Source organism: Lygodium microphyllum, chromosome 3, assembly GCF_053477565.2.
Source record: "Lygodium microphyllum isolate KBCC chromosome 3, Lygodium_microphyllum_v1.1.10, whole genome shotgun sequence".
NCBI classification, from domain to species: domain Eukaryota; kingdom Viridiplantae; phylum Streptophyta; class Polypodiopsida; order Schizaeales; family Lygodiaceae; genus Lygodium; species Lygodium microphyllum.
Genome location: NC_141137.1, coordinates 8,821,443 through 8,839,255, shown reverse-complemented (window position 1 = coordinate 8,839,255; position 17,813 = coordinate 8,821,443).

Below are 17,813 nucleotides of genomic sequence, written 5' to 3'. Positions count from 1 at the left end.
AGATACATTTGACATGGCTAACAATTAAATTGGGGGTGATATTGTAACCAAAAGATAGTCACAAAATGTACACCACAACACATCTCACCCTGTGGAGCATACAAAAACTTGTCATGTGTTTGAAATTGAGGAATACTATAAGGCCCTACATGTATAGGATCAGAACTATTGGCATCAAGGTGAGGTCTGAGGCATCCATCCACAGAATCTCCATACCTACATCCCATGAAAAATCTCCCCCCCCCCCAGTACAAAACAAAACAAAACGCCAAAATGAGCAAGAAAAACATTTGAATGATTTGATCTATACCATCTGATCCAAACTTCCTAATTAAGTCACAAAAGGTTTGAAGCAAAGGCCATTAATGTGAAAGGCCTCATGTAATGCCTCTAAGTCTTGAATATCCACTGAGCCATTATCATGAACCTCTTTAACTTGAAATGTACCTAACCATCGAATACAAAGTTTCCCTAGAAATTTATAGTAATGACTATCATACAATAAAACTAAATCATTATTTTGAAAGTCTTTAACTTTCAAGTGTCTATCATGCCAAGCTTTCCATCATTTATAACGTGCTTATATATGTTGTAAAGCAAACATACGATCCTCATCAAGCTTAACTAACTTACACAAGCGATTAATAAGAGATTCTCACTCTCCAAGATGATTAAATAATGCAACACACAAAGTAGAAACTTTCAATTCAATGGAAAATGTAGCTTTAATCCCATAAACCAAACTAAAAGGTGTCTTATTAGTTGTTACCTTGTAGGCAGTCCAATACACCCAAAGTGCCTCTCGTAAAGCAATCATCCCAATCACGTCTATTCTCAACTATTTTTTGGTTAAGATTGTCATCACAATACGATTAGTAACCTCTACAGCACCATTGGCTCAAGGATAATAAGGGGTAGACTTTTGATGTTTAATTTTATAGAGATCCATCATTTCTGAAATTAAATTATTCAAAAAATAAGATCCACAATCACTAGCAAACTCTAGTGGACAGTCAAAGTGAGTAATAATATTTTCACAAAGAAATAGAGCGACATCCTTGCCCCAATCAGTGTTAAGTGCTTTAGCTTCCACCCATTTAGTTACATAATTAGTACATACCAAAATATATATATTAGAATGATATCATGTAGGTGGATCAATTGGGCCAATGAAATCTATACCCCACTTCTCAAAATCTAATAATAGGGGTTAATGGCACTGCAAAACCCTTAGCCAATCTCCCAGTACATTGGCATTTATCACATTTCTTACAATGTTCATATGCATCCTTGTATAATGTAGGCCACCAGTAACCAACAAAAAGCACTTTTCTTGTTAAATCTCTTGCAAAATGGCCACCACAAGGTCCATCATGTAACGGATTAAGATACATGGTACCTCATCTTTACGAACACACCTTCGATAAATTTTCTCACGAGGAAAACACTTATATAGATAGACTGACATCAAAACGTAAGATCGTGACCACAATAAAATACGATGACATTCATGCTTAATCATATTTGGTGGGTATTTAGCCATACTAAGAAAATTGGAAATATTTGCATACCATGGTATTGTGAAAGAAACTTCAAGCAATTGAGCATCAAGTAGATCATCATTTACACCCTTCTTTGTATCATCAATAATTAACCGAGACATATGATTTGCAAGAACATGTGATCAATCGCACGAGTAATTACTTCAAATCTAAACTCTTGAAAAAGTAGCATCCATCTTGTAACTCGACCACTAAGTTCAGGTTTATTTAATAAGTACTTCAGTGCTTCATGATCCATATAGAAGATAAACTTGTTGCCTAATAAATAATATCAAAATTTGGTAACATCAAACACCATCGATAAGCACTCTTTCTCAGTTATGATATAATTTTTCTCCGCATCACTTAAATTATGACTAGCATAATAAATAGGATTATCAATATTCTTATCGTCTGCTTGGCACAGAATAACTCCCACTATTTCCATAGAACCATCAGCATGAATATGAAACTCTTTAGTCCAATCAGGTGAAACGAAAATTGGTCCTTCCACTAACTTAATCTTTAGTTTCTCAAATGGAACTTCACATACTAAGTCCCAATCATAAGGTTGATTCTTCTTGAGTAAGGTGGTTAAAGGTGCAAATATTTCTACAAATGACTCGATAAAACATTGAAAAAAAATTAGATGACCAAGAAACCCTTGTAATTGCTTCAAGTTTTGTGGTGCATGTAAGTCAACAATTTTTCCTACTTTTGCCATATCCATTGCAATGTTGTCACTCAAAACTACCATGGCCTAATAATATGCCCCTTGATACTCCAAAAATACACTTCTCTAGATCCAAAGAGACTCTTGTACTCTCACAATATTGGAATACCTTTTTCAAACGATCAGCCATATTTTCTTCATCACCATGCACATAGAAGTCATTTAAGAATACTTTCATCCATTTAATCAAAAAATTGTGAAATTTTGCCATCATTGCTCTTTGAAAAGTAGCATGTGCATTATACAAACCAAATGGCATTACCTTATAGGCAAAAGTGCCCCACTATATAGTGAAAGTAGTCTTGGGCTAATCTTCAAGATTAATGAGAATTTGATTATATCCACTAAATCCATCCATAAAAGATTATAATTGATGTCGATCTAAGAATTGTTCAGAAAAAAGCAAAGGAAAATGATATTTATGATTGTGCTTATTCAATGCACATGATAATCCACGCATATGCAAAATTTGCTAGAGTTCTTCTTAGGAACAATGACTATAGCGAAACCCAATCAGTTTAGATAAAACCCACATCTAACAACTTAGTAATTTTAGCATTCAATTTGTCCACATAATTGAATTTTTGTGCACCATTGACTCTAGCATATAGGTCTGAAACCAAGTTCAATATTAATATAATGTTGACACAATTCAGGTTTCATACCTTTCAAATATGCATAGCTCCAGGTGAACACATGAGAGTATTTCTTAAGGACATTCTGTAATTTCTCGAAAGCAACATCTTGTAACTAACTACCCAATAATAGAAATTTTTTGGGCACCACTTCAAAATGTGTTGTTTCAATTTCGGAATTGCACACAAGCTGTATGAACCCTATTAGGCTTAATCACTGGTACCTCGATAGATCTCATCATGGATACATATTGTAGCCTATTACCTTCTCCCGTAGATTTCCCATCATTAACCTCAGATGGTGGATCTTGAGATGAAGGTTTTTGATACACAACTAATGTCTTGGAAGACTCCCCTCGTTGTGAAAACTCAATGATCTCAACCATGTAATGATCTAACACATCTTGCCTCCCCATTGACACTAGTGAATCCTTTAAATAATACATTGTACATGTATATTTATTCTTTCTTTGGTCATGCAAATTCTAGTGATAATGTCATAGAATCTGATTATGATACTCAAGACATTTAGATCATGATAAGTCCACTTCCATTTCTTTCACTACAATTTAAGTATCAACAAGTGAAGATTTTCATTTGCTTCTCCTTGTATATGACAACCTAAATAGTGAATAATCCTCTTAAGCTCTATGAAATTTGTTGGAGCCACTAGTTCATGCTGTGAAAGATGTGCTTCAACCCCATCACCATAAACTGTAAAGTCCATAATCTTTTCGGCATGATGTGGTAAAATCATTTTCATACCCCACTCTTCACTTACTCATGCAGATAAATTTTGCATCCCCGATCTTAAGGACACTCCCCTTTTGGGATGATTTAGTTAACGTAATTGATTATGGAGCTAAGGGACATTTGTAGCCCCCTGCCCCCCCTATGAGTAGGTATCATGACTCTTCCATTTTTATAAGTTGAGTTTGCCTCTAATTGCAAGGCACTATCATTGCATCCCTCATAGCTAATTGGTCCATCAATTGAAAGTGTACTTGTTCCATGTTTCGCTTCTCTTGTAACACTTGCTCGGCAAAATTCTCTGTCTAAATCATAATATCTTCTAAATGATTCATCTCTTCACTATAATATAATAAGGATTGAGCCAACTTTTGGTTTTTTAGTGCTTCACACTCTGCAACAACTTTATCTATTTGTAGTTGAGTGATTTTATTCAGTAGTGGTTGAATGAGATCATTATCCTCTACAACCTCATCTTTATCACATAAAATTTCATCCTCCAGTTTATCCACTGAATAAGACACAATTCCTTGAGGAATCTCCACTACTTTATGGTGAGAACTAAGCTCATCCCCCCATTTCTCTTCCCAATCTAACATTGTAATATAGCCAAAACAATTCCGTCATTCGGAGGATAATCATTATCTTCTTTACAAGATAGAGATTGGAAAGACGTATAGCTCCTATTACTATGGGATTCTCATATTCTCTTTTGCCAATAATGGAAGTACAGCTATTGAATAGATTAAGGTAATTGATCAAACCCAAATGGAATCTCATCCATCTCATAGGAGCAATGGTAATAGGTGGATTCTCTATTACCATTTCATTAGTCTCCAATAATACTGTAAATTCTTCAATATCTATTTCATCACTTGTCTCCTCTATTTCATCCTCTGATTCTTCTTCTTGTGTAATGATTCAAGAATTAAACTCAAAGAAGAAATGTTGGGAATGATTGTTCTCTTGTATTCCCTTAATAGTTGAACTAGTGCACTCCCTCACTAAGCTTCCAACATCAAGCCTAGAAGTCTCCCATTCTTCTTCCACGTTTTCCTCATCCCACAAAAACCTCTAGTAGATTGGATAAGGCATTATCAGAATTTGTCAACCAATTAGCTATATCACTATCACTCTCATCTTCCGAAGAATAGTGCACAGAATCTTCCCCCATTCCCAAGGGTTTTGCAACATTCTTTTGGTGCACCATATTGACTAATGTCTTATCCCCATCTAAGAAGGCTCTATGACAGCAACCCTCCCATGAATAGAAATAACCACAAAACCAGGGACAAAGCACACAAAATCTATGTGCATGGCTCTACCATTGATCTCAAAATTGAAAAGATACTGTAAATATTTCTCTTAATAATGAACAAATTCGTCATCTTCATCCATAGCTTCAACCATTATGCAAGAACAAAAGGTAAAAGAGAAATTTCTACACACAAAAGACAGAGGAGAGAGGAGAGAGAAAGATTGGCAAAATAAAGGGAGAATGTATGAGTCTTCAAAGAAAGAAGAGAAAGAGGCACATAATCAGTCATGCACTCCACCCCACCTTTTCCCCAAAAGACACACAACCCTTCATACTTTTATTATTTCTTTAAAAAAATTATACATTTATATTTGTAAGGCTTTAGCCTTTACATTTCAATTCTTTCTAACCGTTTGCAAATGCATGCACATATACTTTTATGCATATCATTTATTTATGATGGATGTGGATGTGGATGTGGCCCCCTCATATCTCTATCTCTTTTTGGTGCTTTTGCAACAACTTAGTGTTATTCTCTTGACAAAAAATGAAAATATGATGCATGCTTGGATACTTTTGTGCCTTGTTTTGAGGACACACCAATCACACTTTGACCCCCCGCTGTCGCACACTCTGTTTGAGAATACAGGAGGGCAATCCTATTCAAAATCAGAGACAGAGACAGAAAATTGGAGTAACCGTGTAGAGTACTGTGCTCTCTCTCACTTCCATTATCCATTCTCACACATAACTAAAGTGAATAGTACAACCTAAGGTCTCAAGGACCATTCACACCAAAGACTACTAAGTCCTAAAACATTGACTTATTCAATGTCCGCATAGTGTGGTACAGCTGGACATCCTAAGTGTCAGGTACAGTCATAACTGGATAGATAAATGAGCTTGAAGTCTAACACTCCCCCTCAAGCTCAAGACAACATCTGGATGCCAAGTAGCTATCTAAAAACACTGAACTTATCTTTACCCAGAGACTTGGTAAAGATATCTGCAACCTGCTCATCAGTCTTCACATGCATGAGATCAACTCTCCCTGCAATAACCATTTCTCTGATGAAGTGGTAGCGTATCTATATGTGTTTTGTCTTGGCATGGTATACTGGATTCATAGCCAAGAGTACACTACTCAAATTATCACATAACAAGGTCACTAGAGCATCCACCTATATATCCAAATCAGCCATAAGCTTGAGCAGCCATGCAATCTCACATGCTGCCAATGCAGCACCCCTATACTCTGCCTCAGTACTCGATAAAGCAACCGTAGGCTGCTTCTTGCTGCTCCAACTGATCATGCTGCTACCAAACTCAAAATCATAGCCACTAGTAGATCTACCGTCATATGAGTGTCCTACCCAATCTGCATCCATATATCCAATCAGTTTCAAGGGCTTATCTCTGACATAGAACAGCCCATAATCTACAATGAACTTAACATATCTCATAATGCGTCTAACTGCATCCAAATGTGGCTTTTGGGCTTCTTCATAAACTGGCTTATGAGCCCCACAGCATAGCTCAAGTCAGGCCTAGTGATGGTCAAGTAAATCAGACTACCAACCATCTGCCTGTACATAGTCACATCCTCTACTTCAGCCCCAGTGCTCATGTCTAGCTTGATGTTCTGATCAAGAGGTGTATCCAATGGTTTGCATTCAACCATGCCATACTTCTTCAACATTTCCATGGCATAGTACTTTTGCATCAGCCATAAACCATTTTCACCTGGAACTACCTCAATGCCCAAGAAATACTTTAGTTCTCCTAGGTCCTTCATGTCAAATTCAAATTTCAGCATCTTCATTACATGCTGTATGCCCAAGTCATCATCACTACTGATTATCAAATCATCAACGTATATGACCAGCACTACCAAGCCACTGTCAGTCTTTTTCGTAAATAGGCTGTGATCAGCCCTACCAATAGCAAATCCCAAGCTCTGCAAGTAGTTACTGATCCTTGCATGCCATGCTCTCAGAGCATGCTTTAGCCTCGTACAATTCCTTTTTTAGCCTGCATACATAATGCTGAAAATCAGGGTGTACATACCCTTCCGGCTGAGCCATATAGACATCCTCTGCCAAGTCACCGTTAAGAAAGGCATCCTTCATGTCCATCTACTGCAATTTTTAGCCTCTAGTAGTAGCCAAAGCAATCACAGTGTGTATGGTTGCCATCTTGGCAATAGGGCTGAACGTTTCCTCATAATTAAGTCCATACTGTTGGGCATACCCCTTAGCAACCAGTCTGGCTTTGTACCTTTCAACACTGCCTTTTGATTTGCATTTGATCTTGTAGACTCATTTGCAGCCAATGGTCTTTCTCCCTTCAGGCAATGGCACAAGATCCCATGTCTTATTTTCAGCCAAGGCATTCATTTCTTCATCCATAGCTGCACACCAATTCTCATCTTTCACTACTTCAACATATGTACCTAGTTCTTTGATCTCCATCACTTTTGTCATGTAAGTATAATACTTTGCAAAGTAGCCACTGTACATCAACCTATCAATAGGATATCTAAAACTCTGCGATCGTCTAGGCTGTGGTGCACTACTCGATTCCCCTCTCTCATGAGGCGAAATGTACCTGCTATGCCTTGTGCCAGGCGTATAGACAGTCGGAATACCAAGTTCACTGTCTAAAGTGTCAGCAGACTCATATCCAGAAGTCATTCTACTAGGCGTCATCATACCAAATGCATCCTCAGTAGCTTTCACTTTTCTTTTGCTATCCAAGACATCATATCTCCCCCTCACTGACATACTAGTGTCAGTTGATGGTAAGCTCCTCAATCTCCCTATCCATGGCGATACTTTCTGACAACTAGGACCTGTCATAGCAGTGCTCTGTTGCAAATCAATTGTAGATACATGAGTGGAAGGCATATCTGATGGCACTGCAGCCGGTGATACATACCAAGAGCCCATCTCATCAAAGATAACATCCTTGCTCACCAAAGTCTCCCTGGTAGAGGGATCATATCATTTGTATGCCTTCTTCTCCTGCGAATATCCAATGAAAACACACTTATGCACGTTTGGATCCATCTTCTTCCTTTTCTCATCTAGAATGTGCACATAAGCAAGACAGTCAAAGACTTTCATGTGACTTAAATCCAACTTATGTCCATACAGCTTATCAAACGATGTCATCTCATGAATACCTGCAATGGGAGTCCGATTCAAGATATACATGGCTGTCATAACAGCCTCAGCCCAATAATAGAGCGACATCTTCTTCTCATTCATCGTGGCATGAGCAACTTCCATCAAGACCATGTTCTTTCTTTCAACTGTCCCATTCTCCTGAGGAGTGTAGCTATAGGTAAGCTGCCTACTATGCCATTTTGAGCCAGAAAATTGTCAAACTCATTTGACACATACTTCCCACCACTATCTAATCTCAAGCAAGAGATATAGTGCTCAAATTCCTTTTCAACCTTCTTTTTAAATTGCTGAAAAACAGCAAGCACTTCATCCTTTGTCGTCAGAATGTAAACCCAAGTATAGCGACTGTAATCATCAATAAATGTCACATAATACTTTGAGCCTCCCATAGATGCATTATGGGCTGGCCCCCAAACATCAGAGTGCACTAATTACAATGGACATGTACTCTGCCGCCTTACATGCCTGACAAATGGCAACCTCGACTGCTTACCAAACTGGCAAGCATTGCATACATGACCAATATCTGAGTATTGGAACTTGGGAAAACCTGTAACAAGCTGTTTTTTCTGCATAATTTGTAGCCTTTGCAAATTCACATGCCCCACTCCCTTGTGCCAAATTTCCAAATCTCTGATAGTGCCAGAACCATGGGCAAACATAGCTAAAATCAGCTCTAGCAAAGTAGCATCAAGAGTAAACATTCTGCCATTTCTGTGACTGTGAGCTATTAACTTGCATCCATTGCCAAACTCTTCAATAAAGCAGCCATATTGAATCTAACCTGCAAGTTCTACTCCGTCATCTGACCGACACACAATAAGTTCTTCGTAATCAATGGAACATGCAATACATCATGCAAATTTTTCTTTCTGCCATCATGAACCACAAGAGGCACTTTGCCTTTATGCTCAATGTTGTGCTGCATGTCATCACCTATACATACAACAAAGAAAATAACAATTCTTCATGTAGCATCATAGTAGATATATCCCACGGATTTGATAGAATCAACCATAATCTTCAATATCTTCATAGAATCCATTAAAACTAGCAAGAACACAAAAGAATACAACATTTTTGAATGAAAATAATCACATATGATTCATCTTTATTATCTTCATAGTTCTCTCTCTCAATCTCTCATAGAAAGATACATTGTTTTGATAGAATTGGCTATCTCTGACTCTCTCTTTCTCTCTCAATCAATAGTACATCATCCCCTTACTACAATGCTCAATAATCACTCACAATAATCCCTCTTTGGTCATGGATGCCCCTTCCAAGAGGCATGGGATGTATGAAAGGGTACCAAAGCCACTACAATGACTCTTCATAGCTCACTATTGTCACTTCACTTCAGTCTTCAATAGCTGCTTCTTCCATTTTCTTGAGCTCTTTTGAACTTACATTCACTACAGTGACTCTTCATAGCTCACTACTATCAGTTCTCTTCAATCTTCAACAGCTGCTTCTTTCATTTTCTTGAGCTCTTTTGAACTTACATTCACCTCTTTCCAAGGCTAGAAAACTTTTCCAAAGTACACCCTCATATCACATAACACATACAGAAGCATACAGTGGATTTATAGAAGCTCTACAAAGCGTCTACAAAGGTTCAATAACAACTAAACAGCAAACATTCAACTCAACTAAAACCAAATAAACCCATCATAAATCACTCGATAAGCTATCATACAACCTTAAAATTCATCATTCAATATCCCAACCTCACTTACTCAAACAAAATGGAGCAAAACAGAATAAAACAGAAGCTCAACAAGCTCAAACAGGATCATATAGAAGCTATCAAAACATCATCAGAACCTATCACATCAATATATCTTCATCAAAAAATATCATGACCTATCAAAATCAATCCAAACCTATCAAAAACATTCCAAATCATTCTAAAATCAATCAAAAATTATACCAAATCAATCATTCAGTCTACCAAAACCAGCAAAAATCAGTCAAAAATTCAATCTTTTTCCACTCTCAACATATCCCCACACTTAAAATAGGAAGCGTCCTCGCAACCTAAGGAAAAGAAGAATATAAGTTCAATAAAGAGCTCAATGTGATCATTTGTCTTCAACAACACTTCATAAAATTATCCAAGCACAACCCCAACAAGTAACCTACATATCTGATAATACTACGACGAAAGGAAAACACCCTTTTGGATATTATGTCCTATTTTTTAAAAAAAATTGATAGCAACACAAAATCATAAAGGATATAAGAGTTTTGTTTAAATTAGCATCATCTTCTGTTAGCTTTTAATCCAATATCTTCTTCATCAATCCAGTTTCAACTTCAGCTCCATTCAACAAAGATAAATAATATATGCATACCACAATGCATAGCACTTACACAAACAATATCTAAATGGCACCTCTTTGGAAGGAAAAAGATAGATAGATGTATTGTGATCAAGCATCAAAGTTAAAAAGGATAACGGATCAATGAAGATGATCCCTTTTAAAGGGTTGATGATTTTTTAACATTTCTAGGGATAAAGATTCATCCACAAAGGTTGTTGGAGGATTTTGCAAGAATTGTAAACAATACATTCTCTCCAGTAGGATAACAAATCTACTTGGCAAGCACAAAGCATGAAAATAAAGCACATCCAGCTAATGGGTATCTACATCTACATTGACATCCAAACATAACTTTGGCACTTGCTTTTGATCACCATGAGAGTGACGGTGCATAAAGGCTAGATACCATGAAAAACGGGCAATCAGTCTCACTGATGGATCCAAAGATTGAGAATGAAGTTGAGCAAAATGTAAGTAGTTGTGAAAGGCTTGATTTGCAATCTTCCATTCTCCTGGAATCACAGGCCAGCTAATTTGGGGTCCCATCAAAGAATCTCCAGTACTCTAGCTTCTTCTTCTCACGATTGTCTGATCAAAGCCTTCATATTCTGTAATCAATTGAGGAGGAGTCTGATAAAAGATGAAAGAGACATGAATGGAATAAGGGATAAAGGATGAAGAGAGAGATAATCAAAATTGTAAAAACAAGAATAAGATAAGGTAGGAGAATCTGGCAATTTAGTAGTATCAGAAAGGAAGGGAGTAAGGAAATGTGGTGGGAACGTGGATAGGAAATGAGAAGATGGGGGAGGACAAGGAAGAAGGGGAGAAAATACCCGATCAATGATGAAAGGACATTGCATAAAAATAGGAATATGGGATGCATCTTTAGGTTGAAATAGAAGGGGTAAAATGACATGTGGGGTATTCTGAAAAAGAGATAGATAAACGTCATACCTATGAGCCATGTGTTGATAGTAGGTCAAGGATGGAACTGATGGTCCTAAGGCAGAACATCTAGCATAGGCCTCAAAAAATAAAGAATCAAAAGATGGTTGCTTGGAAAGATGGGATAACAGATCCACCCTCATTTGGTTGACATTTTGCACATGAGACAAAGCCTTTAATTGTCTTTGATTTAAGATCATAAAATCCATCATAGGATGCCAAGAATCCTCTAGACAGTCAGCTACTCTAGAAGAATACTTTTGAAACATTTCATCAATCTTAAGCTCCAACTGATGTACATAGAGTACTGCTTGCAAGACTGCATCTCCAACATACCAAGAGAGGTCTTCATCATCTGGAATTAACAAGTCATCTCTGATGTACATACATGACATCAACATTGAATCTTCAACTATCAAATCCTCAAACACCATCCTAACCACTTTAGACAATAGATCCGTATACCAAGTTCCACTCTAGCCATCCTCTAGAGGAGATAGATCCATGGTTGAAAGTTTAATATAAAATGCTAACTTTTGTTGTTGATAATAAACAAAGAAAGAGTGGGCGAGAGGAATAAACTCCATAAACTTCTCAAAAGTAGTCCATAAGATATCCATTCTAGATTGCAATCTCTCAACCTTGGCCCGAAATAAAGCACATAAAGTGGCATTCCGTTGAAGAGCAGCCAAGTCCTATTGAGACATAGAAGGAATCATGGGGACACTGGTACTTGGGGGAATGATCGTGACTGCACCAGTTAGTCCTTCAACTATTCAATCTGGGAGGCTTCGGATTCCACTATATTGTGAGCAGTCTACAAATCTGATAGTTTCGTATCCAGAAGAGTCTTGAACTCTTGAGCTTCTTTGGACATGTTCTCTTTCTCTTCAAAAACACTGGTGACCTCTGACTGAGCTTTTGCTAAGTGATTTTTCAAAGAAGATTTTTCTTCTCTCTAGGTCTCAATCATTTTGGTCTACTGCTCTATTTGCTTAAATAGATCGGAAAGAGTGTCTTTGGTAGAGGCTAGCTCTGTGGTTTCCTTATTCACATGGTCTTTGGATTGCCTCAATTCTTCATAGAAAGAATAATATAACCATTGAGCACAAGCTGTCACCGAGAGTTCAATAGAACTTTCGATGTCTTTGCAAAGGAAAGGGATGGCATCCCCTGCCACTAAGCGGTTCAGCGAAGGAACTGATATATCCAAAGAACCCTCTCAATATGCCCTAAATAAGTTGTTACATGTGAGGTACACAGGGAGTTCACTTCCAGAGGTAGCAGGAACTAACACTGAAGGAATGATTGGTGGAATTGTCTCTGCTATACGCTTCAAACGCTACTGTTGAATGACCAGTGGAGGGGGGGAGTCAGTATCCTCTATGTCAATGGGTTCTAGATCTTCTGAAGGTAGAGGGGGAGGGACTAAATCAAATGGAGGAGGAGGTCAAACACCCTTCTTAAGGCCTAAATATTTCAGAAAAGCATATAAATAGGAACCAAAGGTTACATTGGTAACATTTCCTCTACTCACCTTAACAAAATGTTGGACCATCTTCGTAAGAAGGTAAGTGCTCCAGTCAACGGCAACCCCTCTTAAAACCATCCTAGAAGCTGTGAAGAGCTCCTTGGACACGTAATGAGATGGTGTCTTGGTAGGCATGAACTTGTCTTGGAGAAATTGGCAGACTAGCTTCTAGAGAGGATCAGTGATCATTGAGAAAGACACTCCTGAAGTGTTAATCACCTTCTTGACATCGAGGATGTATTTAGTCTGCTTCTGTAACTACTTGAGGATCTCATCATTTAAGAATGACTGTATGGCTATGACAAAGGGTTCCCCTTTGTAGGGAAGGGGCAAAGCCTTCCCTAACCCTCTAGTTGTCAGGACCATGGAAGTACCATGAACCAAGCCCAATTTCTTACTATATGACGCAAGAAACTCATCACAAAGGGCTAGATCGTCTGGAATTAGAGGGAGAGGAGCAGCCACAAAAGATGCAAGGCCAGCTTTTGCAATAGGCTCAAAAGTCAGTAGGGAAGAATAATCCCTACTGATCAACGGGACGTACTGAACATGAGAAGACGTATGAGGTGCCATTCAGATAGTGAATACACAATACAACTCACAAACAAAAGGGATGTATGCAAAACCAAAAGAAAAGACCAAAGATAAGATATCTGATGCCAGGAGGCATATTTCACGGTGGATTCCGTGCCATGGTGGATTCCGTGAGGTTTTACGGTGGATTCTGTAAACTTTGGTGACCGGGGCTCATACACAAAGTGGATTCTTTGTGCGAGAAGTTGATGGGGACGCCTATCCTTTTTGGGCGTTTCATTAATTTAGTGTGTACATGGGTGATTCCATAGCGGGTGATTCCGCAAAATGCATATTAAATTAATAAACGTTTATGAGTTTAGAGTGTGCACTCGTAATAAATTAAGGTTAGGATTTATTTCTAACCAGCTGATTTATTTATGTAGCTGAAAACTGCTAGGTATTCACTTTTGTCGGTTTAATTGTATTATTCTACTAACGATTGTGAATGCTTCAGTTGATCTGTAGAGATAGCAACAATGGCGGAGGAAAGCATTGGAGGATAGCAAGTATTCGATTTATGGATTATATTTTGATGGGCGCATACCTTAGGCATGGTGCCTATATTTTGTCACACCTATTTATTAAGGTGTCGAATATTTATTATTATTTTGTATGCGCATGGGCGCACGATTATGTTATTTCTATTTGGACATTGTATTGGGCGTGCCAGACTCTTTGGGCACCGTCCATTAGCTTTATTCCTATTTTTGTGTTAAAGCAAACTCAAAAGCTAAAAGCTTGCTCTTTTGTAATTTGGGCTATTATTTGAGCTTGAAGATGAATAATACATAAAATACATGCTTTGTGAAGCGCTCACACAAGGCATGGGGGGAGATTGCACCCAATTGGTCTCTTGCTCTTGTCATTCATGCTTTTTACCTTGTAATTTGTGCAAAAAGTAGAGTTCTATTGTTCTTGGGGACCTTCCGGCATTCACTACGCGAGCGTACAGCATCCGATCTGCGCATTAGTGGTATCAGAGCGAAGCTGAGATCAAGAACTTCCAATCGCTACCCATCTCATGCGAAGGCGGAGCTCCTGGAACGATCGGGCTCTACAGTCAATCTCGTCGCGAACCGTCGATACAGGCAGATTTCTGGCGATCAAGAACCCCTGTTTCCATCATCGGATCACGAAGGACCGGTCTGCAGAGGCGGAGGACCACTCCTACATCTTCTTCATCAAGTCGTCAAAAACCAAAACTCCGAACTGCAAAGTTGTACATTGGAAGGATGACGGAACCACATATGGATGATCTTATGGCTGAAGGCGATCTACCTGAGCCTACGATGGAGCAAAAGCTGGACTTAACCATGATGCAATTGGACGAAGAATGAAGGGCTAGGCAAGCATTGCAAGTTCAACTGGCAAATTTACAAAGAGCATCTACCGACAAAGAAGAACCTCAATCCGAAGATTTTATCCGACGTACCATCGACGCAACTCTTGAAGCTCAAACCATCCGCAAGGAATTAATGATAAGTAAAAGAAGTTTCAAATTTCGTACTTTCAATGGCATACGAGAAGGAAAAACTGTTCTAGCATTCATTAGTCAGTTTGACGACTATTTCCATGAGGAAACCTATGCAGAAAAAGATAAAATCAAGTGTGTCACTAATCATTTAGTGGACAGAGCATCTCTTTGGTGGACTATAGTACGCAAGAGTATAGATTGTCCCGCTACCTAGGAGAATTTCAAGAAGAAGTTCATGCAGAATTTCCTTCCTCCACAATTTCATGAGAAAGCCATTAAGCAATGGGATCTTCTTCAGCAACGGGATCGTGAGCCTATTCCTCAGTATACATAGCGTTTTTGGAATGCACTACTCCAGCTACGCATGCTTGAAGACGTACCTAAAGCGACACACAAGCGCAAGTATATGTCTGGACTTCTTGGGTATTACTACGCTGAAGTTAACATGTTCAAGCATGCTACTCTTGAAGACGCCATTTTACTAGCTCACGACACTGAAGACAAATTGCAAGGTAGAGACAGATGTCCACAGCAATTCCAAGCCAATGGTAACTATGGATCTAAGCAATTCAATTCCAATTTTAGAATATTTAATCCAGGTCGTTTCTCTTCATCATCTTTCCGTAAAAATTGGGCAAAACCACCTGCATTACCTACCAATGTCAATCAAAATTCCAAGCCTATTCCACAGCCAAATCCTAATGTCCCTAGACTTCCTGCCATTGCAAACAATGTAACCAAAGCCAAGCCAATAGTATGCTATAAATGCCACCAGCCTGGACATCTAGCAGCAAATTGCCATTCAAAGAAGCCATCTGCCCATATCAACTACCTTGGAGCAATGGAAGAAGACGAACATGAAGATATGCCTGATTTCACGGAAGATGAGGATGACACTACTACTCCTTCGGATACTTTACCAGGTATGCCAACTCCACATTCTTTATTGACTATGAAATGTTTGGTGCATGGAAAGGAAAAGATTATTTTGCATGATGACGGTAGCACTCATGATTTTATTTCAGCAAAATTAGTAAAGGAATTGAAGTTACAGACTGTACCTACGCATTATCGCATCAAAGCAGCATTCTTAGGCACTAGGTATAATGGTACACAGGAAGTGCATGACTTAGAGATTCAAATTGGTCAATACACTGAAAGAAGAAATTTCCTAGTTGTTCCATTACAGTCGAGTGACATTATTTTAGGTATGCCTTGGCGTCATCAGCATAACCCAAATATAGACTATTCCACACATTCAATGAATATTAATTTTCAAGGAAGACCTATTACAGTGTATGGTATGCATGCCTCTAATGTTTTTCCATTGCTTTCGCATACTCAAGCTAAACGTGCATTACGCAAGAGTAGTAAATCCTATCTTGTTTGGGTGAATGAATTGCAAGTAAAAGAAAATCATATGCACCCTAGGCATAAAGAATTTCTTGCACATTTTAAAGACTGTTTTGCCGAAGACCTACCACCTGGTTTACCTCCTTCACGTCCAGAAGACCATAAGATAGATTTGATTCCTGGCACACAACCACCTTGCAAAGCACCATATAGGCATAACCAGATAGAGCAAAAAGAAATTCAGAGTCAAATTGAGGAATTACTAAATAGAGGATTGATTAGACCTAGTAGTTCTCCATTTGGTGCACGTGTTCTGTTAGTCAAGAAAAAGAATAATACTTATCGTATGTGCATTGACTATCGAGCTTTAAATAAGATCATTGTAAAGAATAGGTGTCCCATTCCTAGAGTTGATTAGCTTATGGACAAACTACAAGGATCTGCTATATTTAGTAAAATAGACCTTAATTCTGGTTATCATCAGGTGAGACTGGATATGTCAGACATATTCAAGACTGCATTTAGAACACAGTTTAGTCATTACGAATTTTTAGTGATGCCATTTGGATTGACTAATGCACCTGCTACGTTTAGTCGAATGATGAACCGTATATTTTTGAAATATCAGTATTGTGTAATTGTCTTCTTTGATGATATTTTGGTGTTTAGTCAAAATGAGAAAGAACATTATGAGCATTTGTCATTGGTTTTCCAATTATTAAAAGATAATCAACTGTATGCAAATCCTGAAAAGAGTGAATTCTTTAAAACAGAAATTGAGTATTTAGGTCATATTGTATCATATGATGGTATTAAAGTTGATCCTAAGAAAATAGATGCAATATTGAATTGGCCTGTACCTAAAAACGTGCATGAGTTACGCTCATTCCTTGGTCTTGCTGGTTTCTATAGGAAGTTTGTACGTAATTTTTCATTACTTGCTTTACCATTAACCAAACTTCTGAAGAAAGGAATTGTCTATCATTGGTCCGAAAATCAACAGAAATCCTTTGACTTATTGAAACGTGCATTAACCCATGCCCCTGTCCTACAGTTGCCTGATTTTAATAGACCATTCTTTCTAGTAGTGACTGATGCTAGTGGATCAGGAATAGGAGCTGTACTTATGCAAGACAATCATCCCATAGCCTATTCTAGTTGTAAGCTGAAACCCTCTGAACTGAAATATTCCACATATGACAAAGAACTATTAGCAGTTGTACAAGCATTAAGACAGTGGAAACACTACTTAATGGGTTTAGAATTTATGATTAAGACCGATCAGCAAAGTATTAGACATTTACTTAGCCAACCCCAAATCTCTGACCGACATATCAAATGGGCATCTTTTATCCAAAGTTTTCATCCTATCATTCAATACCAACCCGGTAAAGAAAATGTAGTGGCTGATGCATTAAGTAGAAGACCTGCCATTCATAATATTTCTGTTATATCTTTTGATTCTTTGGTTGCTATGAAAGATACTTATCATCAGGATA